This window comes from Pleurodeles waltl, chromosome 3_1, assembly GCF_031143425.1.
Source record: "Pleurodeles waltl isolate 20211129_DDA chromosome 3_1, aPleWal1.hap1.20221129, whole genome shotgun sequence".
Lineage (NCBI taxonomy): Eukaryota > Metazoa > Chordata > Amphibia > Caudata > Salamandridae > Pleurodeles > Pleurodeles waltl.
The window spans coordinates 1,571,758,769-1,571,772,833 of record NC_090440.1 but is presented as its reverse complement, the minus strand read 5'-3'; positions in this window follow the sequence as shown (position 1 = coordinate 1,571,772,833).

Genomic DNA, 14,065 nt, shown 5'->3' with positions numbered 1-14,065 from the left:
ATATATACTTATTTAAACAAACACTCATATATGTAGAAGGTAATGTGTTTATACAAATATACAAAATATCATAAAACATATGAATTGAAATTTATATAACATTTTTCTAATTTTTTAAGTATATACTGCAAATAAATTTCAAATATTTCCAATTCCATTATATAAAAAGTAAAATATAGATTAAAATACATTTAACTAAACGTATGTTAAAAATTACATACATTTATACATATAAATAATATAAAATTAAATGTTCAAACACATAATAGTAATATGTATGTAAACACTATTAACACAGTTATTAAACTATAGAAATAATAAATATACTACTCCAACTCCAATATGTACAACAGTAGGGAAAGCTCTGGACTCAAGAAGGGTAAAGTTTACTATTCCCACTCCAGTCTGTGTAACAGTAGGAAAAGCGTTGGACTCAGGAGGGCTAAAATGTAATATTCCCACTCCAGTGTGCAGCAGTGGGAAAAGCATAGAACTCAGAAGAGTTAAATTTACTATTCTGACTCCATCGTGTGCAACAGTAGGGAAGTTGGTGGACTCAGGAAAAAATAAATGTACTACTCCCACTCCAGTAAGTGCAACAGTAGGGAAAGTGTTGGACTCAGCAGGGGTTACATTTACTATTCTCCCTTATTCCCACTCCAGTGTGTGCAACAGTAAGAAAAGGATTGGACTATGGAGGGATAAAATTTACTATTTCCACTTTAGTCGTTGCAACTGTATTGAACGCATTAGACTTAGAAAAGGTAATATTTACTCTTGCCAACCCATTCACTTGTATAGTACAAAGAGAATGCTTCACTTCAAACAAACAATATATTTTAACAACTCTATTGAATATCCCAAAATATAAAATTCAACTTGAAAAAATGAATTACAAAAGTTTAAAAATAACACAACTATTACAAATGCAAATTATTATTATCAATTAGCAAAAACATCTTTATCATAGTTAAAAAACCACACTATGGCGGTCATTATGAACATGGCAGGAAAGACCGCCGAACGCCGTGTCAGCGGTGAACAGAATCCCTCCGAATGGAGACCCGCCATATAATGATTGAAAAACCCAACCCCGCCAAAAATTCCCAGACCACGACTCCCCGAAAGGACCCTGTCGGCGGGAATCCCGGCCCACCCCACCCTGCCACCGCCAAGCACACCCACATCCTACCCTCCAAATAATGATGCACAAATCACCTCAGTGGACAGAGGAGACCGGACGACCATTGGCGGCTATGACCACCACAGGCGGCAAATGGACACAACAGCAACAAGTGCACACATTGGTTAGGCTTATTACCCACACACCTGACACACATCCAGAAGCCCATAAAACACCTCCAGACACACCCCACAATCCCTTGCAACTAAACCAGGACCAGAAGATGGAGAGCACCAGACAGCAAACGCCAGACAGCAAACGCCAGCATACAGGACACGCATATCGACCCACACAGGAGCACCCATACCCCATCCCCAGTTCCGATGCCATCCACCACATTCACCATGTCCCCCCCCCGAAAAATCCATGCTTCACCGAAAGAGAGCTAAGGACCATGGTGGACGAGATCCTGAAGGTGGAGCCACAAATATTAGGGTCTGAGGTGCAGCACACACCCATCGCAGGGAAATGCAGTGGGACACCATCCACGCACCAGGGACGAAATCCAGAAGAGATGGAACGTCCTGCGGGGGAAGGTCAGGGCCATGGCATCTAGGCACCACATCGCAGTGCAGAAGGCTGAGGGAGGACCGCCACCAACACCACCCAACTACACCAACTGTGAAGGTACTCGCCATCCTGCACCCAGAGGGACTCACTGGACTCACTGGAGGAATGGACTCGGGTAAGTCATCTACAATTACCCCACATACAACACAGCTGCAATGCATGCACCACCCCACCCACACCCACCTAGACCTACACCCCACCCAGCCATTACCCACCACATCCACCAACCAGCATCACCTACAACCCACTAACAGGCCCACATCACTCCCGCTGTGCACAGCCACCCACCCCTGCATGTACCCACAATGAAATAATACCACCCACCACTGCCACTAAATGCAATGTCCACCTCGCAAAGGCACCCTGGAAGGCCACTGAAAGTAACACCAGTACAAAATAGCTCAGTTCTGCCCACCTCAAACCTTCAGGCATATGTAACAGACATGTCTATGGGGGTTATTCCAACTTTGGAGGAAGTGGTAATCCATCCCAAAAGTGACGGTAAAGTGACGGATATACCACCAGCCGTATTACAAGTCCATTATATCCTATGGAACTCGTAATACGGCTGGTGGTAAATCCGTCACATTTGGGACGGATTACCACCTCCTCCAAAGTTGGAATAACCCCCAATGTCCCCCAACAGGCACCACCACCCATGCAACCCTAATGGAGGGGATAAGGAGTGCCACAGCCCTCCAGGGAGACAGAGGCACATCACAAGACCTTGGCGAAGGATCCCTGGACACTGATGAGCAGGCAGGCCCCTCACACAGTCCTGGATTCTCCCCATGCAGCAGCCCCACCCAGGAAACCATTGTCACCCCTAACACCCAGTCAAGGCTAGTAGGCCAGGTGAGGCGTACCCACACCAGTGTACCCAGGACACAGACTGGTGGAACACAGCTACAGAGGCCACAGTCTCCCACTCCCAACATGCAGAAAGGCGAGCGCCCCAGTACAAGTGGCACGTCAAGACCTGCGCAGGGTACACAGGCACAGGGTGCTAGGGCAAGTTCAAGTGTCCCAGTGGGTCAGTGGATAGGGCACCGGATGGATGCAGCAGCCCAGGACATTATTGCAGAGGTATTGGGGACCTACCAACATACCTAAGACAGGTTGGCACAGATTGTATCCACCCTGGAGCAAAGTCAGAGGATGCAGCTTGAACAACACCAACACCAACAGGCCATGGAGCAGTGGAAAGAGCACAATGCCACAATGGCCACCATTGCTGGAGCACTGCTGCAGTTGGTAAACAAACAGTCTGACACCCACACCGGACAAGAGGCCCCCACAACAGCCCTGGACAACCAGCACCAGATGACCCAAGCAGCAGAAACAGCACAGGAAATACCCACCCAGGAATCACAAGGGCCAACCATGCCACCCCAAGAAGCTCCACAGCAGGCGCCCAAACGTAGTCTTAGGCCACGATATGGCACTGGAAACAAAGCTAAGAACAAGCCCCCCTCCAGCAATTGACACTGCTACTAATGCAAAGCAACCATCCCACCCATTCACCAACAACACTTAGCTGAGGGCAAATTGAAGTACTATTCTACAAAATGGAACCATCTAAGACATCCAACAGGGCTGCCACCAAGTAGGCTTTGAGGACACCCAACGCTTACGACTCCCATCACTGTATATGGCACAATTCACTCTATTCTACCAATAAACACATTTCACACCTGTCACACTGTCCCCTGTCTTCAATGTTAAAGAAAGTGGAGTATGGATGCAACTGGCAGAGAACAACTTTATTGTCAATTTGTGCTTGTTGGTGGTACTGTGTTTTAAATTAGGCAAGGAGGGAATGCATATATTGTCTGTCAGTACCATGCAGAAGTGGTCCATGTATCGCCTATCATGACCAACCCCCCTACATGTCAGAGCACACTGACAGTACTAGTCACTAACTCCAATGACAGGCTTAAGTCCCACACAGTTATTGGAAGTAGAGTTGTATCAGTTGGTTCCTGGAATTGACATCTTCCCCTTCCTCATCCTCACCATCACTCTCCTCACCTCTCTGAGGTAGCTGATCAGGACCTATAGCACCCTCCACCTCCTAAAGAGGGATAGAATGTCTCACTGCCACGTTGTGCAGCATGCACAAGGCCACCTCTATTCTACACACCTTATCAGGCCCATAGGCCAGGGAACCCCCAGAGATTTGTAGACACCGGAATCTAGCCTTCAGGAGATGTATAGTACGCTCTATCACCCTCCTAGTACATCCATGGACCTCATTGTATTTCCTCTCTGCATCCGTCCTGGGATTCCTCACTGGTGTCAGGAGCCAACGCAAGTTTGGATATCCAGAATCACCTCAAAATGGTTCAATACAGAGTCGTCATTGTAATGTCCCTTAGTCGGACAGGCTGGTTTCTGTAATGTGTCAGTTAGTGACAGGCAAACTTACCTATGATCCACCCTCTGTCCTCTTGTAGTTGTTTCATCTTCTGTGGCACACTACTGTTCCTCAACACAAATGAATCATGGACTGAACCCAGAAGCATGGCATTCACATGGGAAATGTACTGGTCTGAAGTACACACCAATTGAATGTTCATGTTTCTTTACACCTGTTCACTCACTTCTGGGGGGATGATGGGTATGTGTGTGCCATCAATGGCAACTATGACATGGGGAATGTTTGCAAAGGCATAGAAGTCAGACTTGATGGCAGGGAGGTCAGCACTTTGGGGAAATCGCACATAGGATTGCAGATGTTGTACAAATGCATTCAGAAATCTTGTCAGTACCTGGCTGAACATTGGCTGTGAGAAACCCTCACCCATGCCCACTGTCATTTAAAAAGAGCCTGTGGCCAGGAAATGGAGTGCGGAGAGCACCTGCACCTCAGTTGGAATGGCATGCTGATTACGATTTCCGGGAGTTAATGCAGGATCCAGTAATGCACATAGTCCTGAATAGTTGCACGTGTCAGTCTGTAAGTGATAATGATCTGACGCGCCACCATGGTCCCCATATCCACAAGTGGTCTGTACACCGATGGTGCCCTTCCTCGCCACAAGGGTCAGTACCTACGAGGGGTTACAAAAAGGAGTGATGTGCACACATACATAGGCAAAATTTGCAAAATACATGCACTGCATTGTTCATAGCAGTGTCTGTACAATAACTTCTACCTGACAGATGTACATGTACATCACTAGTAGGGAACAGAGTAATTCATGTGTGCTACTATACGGAATGGATAGAGGCCTAGGTGCTTCATGTGGCTAGTAGGCCCTGCATTGTGAGTAGTTGGAATTTCAAAATGCATAGGTGATGGCAAAATGTCTGCCCACTGTAGTTCTGCCCCTTTGTTGTGGAAGTGACCTAATAACGCTAGCGGTTGACGTCACATCGTACGGCGGTGTTGACCGCTGTTTGCACCCTCATTGGTTAACATGGATGCCAATGGGGAATCCTGGCGCATCATGATTGCCGCTGGCGGTGACGGTGCATACTCCTGTGGAACGTATGCGCGTTCGGCATCGTTTGATCACTTGACTCCCTATTCTTGTGCGGACAGTACTCCACTCTGTGTACTGCTGTGGCCTGCCTCTGGATGTTCCACGTGGTGCAGGGGAAAGGGCCCCGACCTTCACCCAGGAAGAACTGGAGAAGCTAGTAGAATGGGCCTGCCCCTGTACGGCAAACTCTACTGAAGGCCAGAGGTACAGGTGAGTCTAGGTTTGGGGGACACTGTGTGAGTAATGGATGGTGTGGAATGCACATATGTGTGCTCCTCTGAGCCTGGATGGGCCATGGTGCATGGAATGCTGCGTGCCCTGTCCTGCATGTCTGAGAGTACTGTCAGTCCTATGTTGGACAATCTGCCAGCTGTTCCTATCATGCAAATGCCTGACCTCTGTGTTCCATTTCTGTGTCACCCTTCTAGGTCAGCACCCACCAGAAGAGGGCACATTGGCATGCCATCGCCAAGGAGGTACGGACCCTGGGGTCTACAACCGGCAGAGCACCCACTGTCGAAAGAGGTGGGAGGACCTGCGGCGCTGGCCGTGAAAGATCACTGAGGCCCAGCTGGGGAAGTCCTCCCAACGTGGAAGGGGTGCCAGTCGGGCACTGACCCCCCTCATGCGACAGATCCTGGCGGTGGCGTACCCAGATCTAGATGGGCGCTTGAAGGCTGCAAAGCAGTCACAAGGGGGTGAGTACTCATTGACCATACTTCAGTCTGGAAGGATGACTGTGTGTGCGATAGTGCTCATGCTGCTTAGAGCAGGGAATTTGACTGGTGTCCATCTACTGTATGTTCCCCAAAGGGTATAAGGGTGTCCCTGTCAGGTTTCACCTACCTCAGCTCCAAAAGTATTTCAGGGGATGGTTGTAGATCAGTATTCTGGTCAGTAGTCAGGGGCATGGCCATGGGCATAGTGCACAGTGCTGCCCGTTGGGTGTGTTTGCTGGGTGGGTGTATGTCTGGCCATTGTGTATCAGTATTCAGCTATTTACAAGTGTCTCTCCTGTTTTGTCTCCCCATCCCTGTTCTCTTGTGTTGGTTTGGTACAGCATCAACATCAGGCGAGGGAGCTGAGGCATCGGCAAGTGGGGAGGCAGCGCCCCACAGATCCTCCGAGGCAGAGACAACGGATGCCCAGGGGACCAGTGGGTGGGAGGGCGAGGGGACTTCCACGGGGGAGGCTACTACCACAGGAGATAGTGACTCCGAGACCTCCTCCGATGGGGGTCCTCCGGCGGTGGCAGACCCTAGGACACACACCACTACTGTAAGATCTTCCGCCAGCACTCATACCATCACCGCCCTCCCGTCTGCTCTCCACCGATTTGCCCGTGCGTGCGCACCCACCCAGAAAGGTGGGCGTCTCCTTCGCCCCAGGCACCTCCTCCCCTGCCCCAGTCAGCCCTGCTGCCCTCACAGAGGAGGCTATTGACCTCCTGAGAACCATCTCTGTAGAGCAGATAACCATCGTCAATGCCATCCAGGGTCTGGCATCAGAGGTGCAGCAGACCAATGCCTATCTGGATGGCATTCATGGTGCTGTGTCTGCCCTACAGAGATCTTTTCAGGCTCTGGCCTCCTCTCGGACGGTAGCCAGTTTCCCTGGCCATTCCATCCCCCCTCCAACCTCCTCTACCCCTTCCAGCACCCCACTCCCTTCACCCGTCCAAAGCACACAATCAGACCCGCTTACAGGCACATCAACACACAAAAAGCACACTTCAAAACACAAGCACCACACCTCCCACCACAAGCATTCACACAGCCAACAGACACCTGCACACACAACAACGTCCACTTCCCCCAGTGTGCCCACCTCTTTCGTCTCCCTGTCTGTCACTCACTGTTACTGCTCCTCTTCCTGCACTCACCACAATAGCAGACAGCCATACATGCACCCCATACAACACACCTGCACTCACCACCTCTACTGTAGTTGACACTTGCAGCACACCCACCAGACTTTATAGACACCCACCCAACATACATCCACACTAGCTGTCTGCCTTCTCCCACTGTGTCCACCCCCACCTCCCAAAACACACAAACACACCAAGACACCCACCCATCAGACATCCACCACACCACAGCATACTGAGCAGTCACCTGCACCCACTATACGCACACTTACACCCCATACATCAACTCCTTCTGCCGCCACTCTCATGCCCTCATCCACGCCTACCCCAATTGCTCCCCCAAAACTTTTCTTCTCCCGTGCTGACCTCTTCCAACCCACTGGCCCACCCCGTCTTGTCCCCAAACGTGCCCACCTCCTTGCCCTTTCTGCTCCTTCCACATCACAGCCCACCCCGGACAAGCCTTCCCATTCCAGTGAACCTTCCCTGGTGAAGAAGAAGGCCCGGTCAGAGCCTAGGCCATCCAGCTCCACCCGAGCCAAACAGCCCCCACCCCCTTCAAAGGAGAAGCCCACCCCCTCCAACCTCCACAAGTAAGTCAAAGTCCCACCCCCCTCCGAAAATCCCCACTCCCACCCCCTCCGCCCCCCCTTCTGTGAGGTGCCTGGATCCCCATATGGTGCCCCGTTCTGTGGAGTACCCAGCACTTGTGGGAGTCAGGTGTGGCCATTTGTGGCCCAGGACAATGTACATTTTATGGACTGGCCATTGGCCCTGTTAGCACTGTTTGGCTCAGTGAGCTAATAATTAAAGTTTCTGTGTGGCCCCTGTTTGGGCTGCACGCAGTTACACCCAGGTGTTTGTTTCAATTTTTTGTGGGTGTGGGGCTATTGTATGTACTATGGTCAACTTGCAGTGGCCTTCAGTCGGGTACGTACCTCTTGGTGTGGGGTGTCTGACTTGTGCTGCTGGGAAGGGTTGGCAGGTGTTGCAGTGTTATGTAACTGTGCCCTTTCCTCCCGTGTGTCGTAGGTTGCGGTACTTACCGTTGTCGTCTTCGTCGGCAGTCTCGGTCGTGTAGGTATATGGCAAGGAGCAGGGCTGGCATGATCAGCAGCTTTCTGTCCATGGCTGCCGCTACACGTTCTGTGGAACTCCGGTGAGTGTTTTCTTATATTTGGTTAATTTCCGCCTGGCTTCGTGTGGCGGTGGTTCCCGCCCCGGGAACTGGCGATGGAATTGTGGTTCATAATTTGATAGGCAGGTTGGGCCTTTCTGACGGCCTGTGGGTGGACTCTGCCGTCGTCGGCGGGACTCCTTTCCTGGCGGTGGGTGGTTTGGGGATTGCGTGTGTTTCGTTTGGATCATTATTTAGCGGTCCGGACCGCTCCTCTGTTGGGGGTTTCTACCGCCACCGCTGGCGTAGCGGAACAGACTGCCATGTTCATAATGAGGGCCTAGATTCCCACAAACATAACAGCCACCGCTAGAAAGGCAATCAAAATAAAGAAAGTATAACACAATTAACCTATGAAATAATTAAATAATTAAAATTGAAAACCTTACCTATTTAATTTTCCATTAAATTATTAATAATAATCACAAATTAGTTCTTAATTAATTATAATTAAATTATTCCCCATCCTGTAAGCATTAAAAACACATGAACCACTACAACACTAAAAAATAATATAAACAATTAAATTAAATTCAAAAACAACTAAACATAATAAATTATAAGCATTACCAATACTTATACAAACAATTTCTTACTTATACAATTAAAGCAGATATTAAAACATAAAAATAATGAAAAAAATATTGACAGCGATATTCTTGCAAATAATATTAACAACAAAGATATTTTTAACATTGATATTAACAACAGATATTTTTGTAAGTGATATTTAAAACATAGCTATTTTTAACATCAATATTTAAAAAATAGATATTTTGACATCAATATTATTTACCTGTTTAAGCAATATTCTTGTCAACTATATTTCTGCATCATGATATTTGTGGATCATGATATTTAAAACTCGATATTTCCGTATCTCAATATTTTGAATTCAATAGTTTGACTGAAAAACAAAATACCACTAGTAAACTAAGTTGTACCCCTAGTCCACACTGCATCACAAAGAAGAGCAGGTTTTATATATACAATATCTTCATGGTTGAAAATGCCTAAATACCTTAGGAATAATGTACATAGAGGTTGATTGTTGAAGAGCAAGTAATCGTCTAAGAAATGTGTTTTCTTGTTTATGAATTACTGCATTTGTTTGTAGACAAGAACTGAATGCCTGGTTATGAGAATGTTGAAATTCTAATTATGTGTAAGCCTTGTATATGGTGAGGTTGCAACTTAGGCCATTCCTTCCCACAAATTATTTTAAACATTTTCTTGAAGTTAACCATCAGATAATGCTCCATCATAAATGTAGTAAAGGGGTCAATAAGATGATGGTGCCATTCATTACAGCAACATGGCATCATCAGCACATAATAATATAGGAACCTTCCAGGAACCCACACTTGAAGAATCTGAACAGAGTTCCTGAAGTTCAGTAGCCACGCCAAAAATCTAAAGTAAAATATGAATGAACACAGTACATATCCCTGACTTACACCCTTCTTTATCCCAAAGGCAGATGTGCACTCCCTTCTAGGACCATGTCGCACACTTGCGGTTATGTTCTCATAAATCCTGGCTAATAATATGATTAGTTCCTCAGGAGCTTCTAATGTTCTCAATATATTCCACTGTGGATGTCAAAGACATTGGTGCAGATCTATGATACACAAAGGGAGGAAACTGTCTATTGCCTTGAATGGTTCCATACCAAAAGATTAAGGTTCAGTGCTTGTTCAACTGTTCCCAACCCCCTTCTGAACCTTTACTGGCTTTTTCTTAAGGTAGAATATTCTTCTCCCAGTGTACAAACCTCTCTAAAATAACTCTGCCCATTAGCTTGGCCAATGAGTCTAGAAATGACATTGGACAGTTGCATGTTGAGTCACCTTTATTACGCTTCTCGAAGACTGGAAATATAATTGTCTCCATCTAAGTAAAGGTAAGGAAGCCAGCTCCTGCCATGGTGAAAATTGGTTCTCAGAGGTTAAATAGGTTTGTATATACATCCACTTGATCACACGACGGGGCTGCAGCCCTTCTTTACCACTTTTATGCAAGGCTGAGGTAATGTCATTAAATTAGAAGATAACTCTAGCATCTGGGTTTAACACAACATTATCATATAAAGGAATTCCTCCCTTTTTCGTATAAATTACTAATGTAATGTGCCTGATCCAGACCTGGGGAGAAAGCCTAGTGTTGCTTATTTTCAATTGTTGTAAAAATTGTTTTTTCTTCCATTTGTATTTTGTAAATGTCATTTTTATAACTATGTTATGTTTGTTTAATTGTAATATTTTATGTTAGTAATGTTTTTTCATCTTAATTTTCATCTTAATTTTTAAATTACTGTTAATATTTTAATATTTTTCAAATAGTTTAAATATGTTTTTGAAAAAATATATATTTGCCTTTTGGCTGTGTATGTATCTGTTTATTCTGAAGTTACTGGTAATATAATATATAATAATATATTATGTTAATATATTTAACTATTATTATTTTGTATTTGAATATTAAATAATATATTAAATACATTACTTATAATGCTGGTATATTAACATATATATTAACATTTCAATAACAACAATCCCTATTTTGATGATATGCTGTTCCACTATATTTGTGACCTCATATTTTGGTAATTTGCAACTTTGTAATCTCAATATACCACCAGATTACCGGGATCTCTGATCCTGGTGGAGCTGGCAGTTCCCTGGCGGCTTGACCGCCCAGGTTATAATGTGGCACTCGGACTGCCACATTGGCGGTGGTCCGGCCGCCATCCACGGGTCAGGCTGGCTAGTGACCGCCAGACTCGTAATGACCCCTATTGTCTCCCATTAGTGGGCCAATAACTGTAAAACGTACCCCACCATCTTTTGGCCGGTGCATTTGTGTCTCAGGCTTACAGCACCTAGCAATTTTGGATCCAAGACCTGCCAGCAGGAAACAGATTACAAAACACCACTTACTGTACAACATAACATTGCACTGCAATGGAATAGTATAAAAAAACACAGCAAAACAAAGAAAGCAAAACACATCCTCCAGCACAAAAAATGCCACAGAACACATATGCACATTCCCTTCATTATTTGCCACCTCTTGAAAGCTGCTTTCACAATATGGTGGTGAAGGGTTTTTGCAGCAAACACTGTCTTAACTGACTACTCAAGATAAGAAAAAGAGCCAATGAAAAATGTATTGTGATTCGACACAGAGGGGTTGAAACTGGTCCGTCTTCAGCAAGGCATTATTAAAAGATATTGTTCAATCAATTAAAGATTAAAGTTACACACCATCAGCTTCCAGATGGTGGAAAAAGCTGTCCCCGGGAAAATACCATTACTCCATGGTTTTGAGTTGCTTTTAAAATGTGTTTCTTAGTTTACCCACTGATAATTGCAGATAACGTGTGGTAACATCTCTGTGACTTGATGGATTACACTTAAGAGACTTTTTTTGAGTGGCATACCAAGGCCCCCACAGCCCCTCAGTGCGGGGGGCATGAGCTCCAGGGGGACCCCTCAGCAAGGTACACTGTCCATGGGTGGCATGCCCGTGACTGAATCCAGGAGTGAGGAGGGCCCCTCCAAGTACTTTACAAGGGGATTCCTTAAGTTTTGTGTGAAAGTAATTATATTATTACCTAAAGGAATTTGTGTGGGCAATCACCCAGGACTGAGCAGCATCAGTGCAGAACTGATTTTCAATCAGACTCAAACACTGCTTCTGCCTGATATAAAAATTACTGTGGTGGTGCAATGTTTTAACACCCATGCCCTATCATGATGCTGTTTTCTCTGCTGGGCTGGCACAGAAGGGGTCTGAGATTGTTCCTGGCATCTTTCAACCAGGGTTGGCTCTAGGGTGGTGCGACCTGTGCCCCTGCACCAGGTGCTGACTTTGGGTGAGGGCACCGTGTTTGCAAGTATATTATGATTTTAAATACAGCTGCTGTAGTGTTCCTTGCCTCCAGCAATTTTCAGGCAACAATAAAAATGTCAAGATATCTCTGGTGATTAATGTTCTGCCTGGAGAGAGATCGGAGTTTTGAGGGGCACGTTTTAAGGGTGATAGTGAGGCATTCTGTGGCAGAGGTGGTCACTGGGGGAAGGAGGAACACCAACAAACATTGCTGCACAGGGCACCACCAGCGCTAAGGGTGGCCCTGCTTGCGACCATACATTGGTCCTCATTACAACCCTGGCGGTCAAAGACCGCCAGGGCTGTTTTGTCGATTGCACTGCCAACAGGCTGGCAGTGCAATCTTGGGAATTACGACCGTGGTGGAGGTGCCGCGGTTGCACCACCAGGACTGGCGGTTTTCCGCCACGCTGGTCCCGGCAGTTTTCCACCACGTTGGTCTCGGCGGATTTAATCCTCCAGGGCAGCGCTGCTTGCAGAGCTGCCGAGGGGATTACGAGTCCCCCTCCCGCCAGCCTTAGGCCTTAGGCATGGGCAGTGCAGGGGCCGCCTGGCACAGCCCCATGAAGCTTATCACTGTCTGCATAGCAGACAGTGAAAAACGCGACTGGTGCAACTGCACCCGTCGCACCGCTGCAACACTGCCAGCTCCATTGGGAGCCGGCTCCCATGTTGTGGCCCTCATCCCCGCTGGGCCGGCGGGCGGAAACTCGGTTTCCGCCCGCCGGCCCAGTGGGGATGTCGAAATGGCCACCGCTGGAGTGCGGCCGCACGTGTGTTGAGGGCAATTATCTTTTAAAAAATCTGCCAGTTAACTAATGGTTTGCTGGAAGCATAGCTCGGAAACACAGGGAAGTTATTGCCTCTATGTGTTTCTGAACTCTTCTTTCAGTAAAGCATGCATTGGCTTTAAGATTTTTCAAGTTATTGCATGTGCTGAAGACACAAAAAAGAAGCTCACAGACACTTTCTGAGCTGCTGCTTGGCAGAAAAAGGCATCATGATATCGCCCCAATGTATTTTTCCTTGCTCAAGCTCAGCTTGAGTTTATTAAACACAGAATATAACATCTGAATTTTCTATGTGGCATGTATAATACATTTATTCCAACATTTACAAGCTGAGCAAAGCATTGTTGCTCATTAAAATTGCCTGAAAGACAGAAACGGGAGCGGCTCCTCATGGGTAATTTCAACTTCATATTATTAAAGTCAAGTTGTTTTATAATTTTTTCTGTTTCCTCTGCATGGTCTTTAGTATATAGCAAACACAGGTCGATAATTTTCATTTTGCCATTATCAAGTTGAATGGACATTTTCAAATTGAAAACTTAAGAAATGTGTCTTGATTAAGGAGCATATTTATCAAGGGTTTTGTGTCACCCTTGTGCCATGCAGGAGGGCCCAAGGGCACTGCCAAACCTAGGTGAAATTTGTCAAGCCTCACAAGCCCACCTTGAGTGGTCCTTAGTGGCTTGATAAATCTGGAGTAATACAAGGCAGCACAAATCATTGCTTGCATTTCTCTATTCCAGGGATGCGTTCCATGGATGATGGGAATTCCCATACATCCACCAATCGATTTTACTGCATGTACCACCCTTGTAGATTTCTCTTGGTACTAAGTAATGCAAAGCAGTGCTTTGCACTGCGGTGCTTTTCTTATTAAGGTACTTTCCAGCATAAAACAAGTTTTGTGCTGGAAAGTAAATTAGGAGAAAAACATTTTGTGACGCTAACCCAGCACAAAACAATTGTAAATCTCCCCCTATATGCTGGTAAGTATCATTTTTTTGACGCCAACCCAGCACAAAATGTTTGTAAATCTCCCTCCATGTCTTAACAAGTCAACTTGAAAATCAAGATCTCTACAAGGTGCTAGCC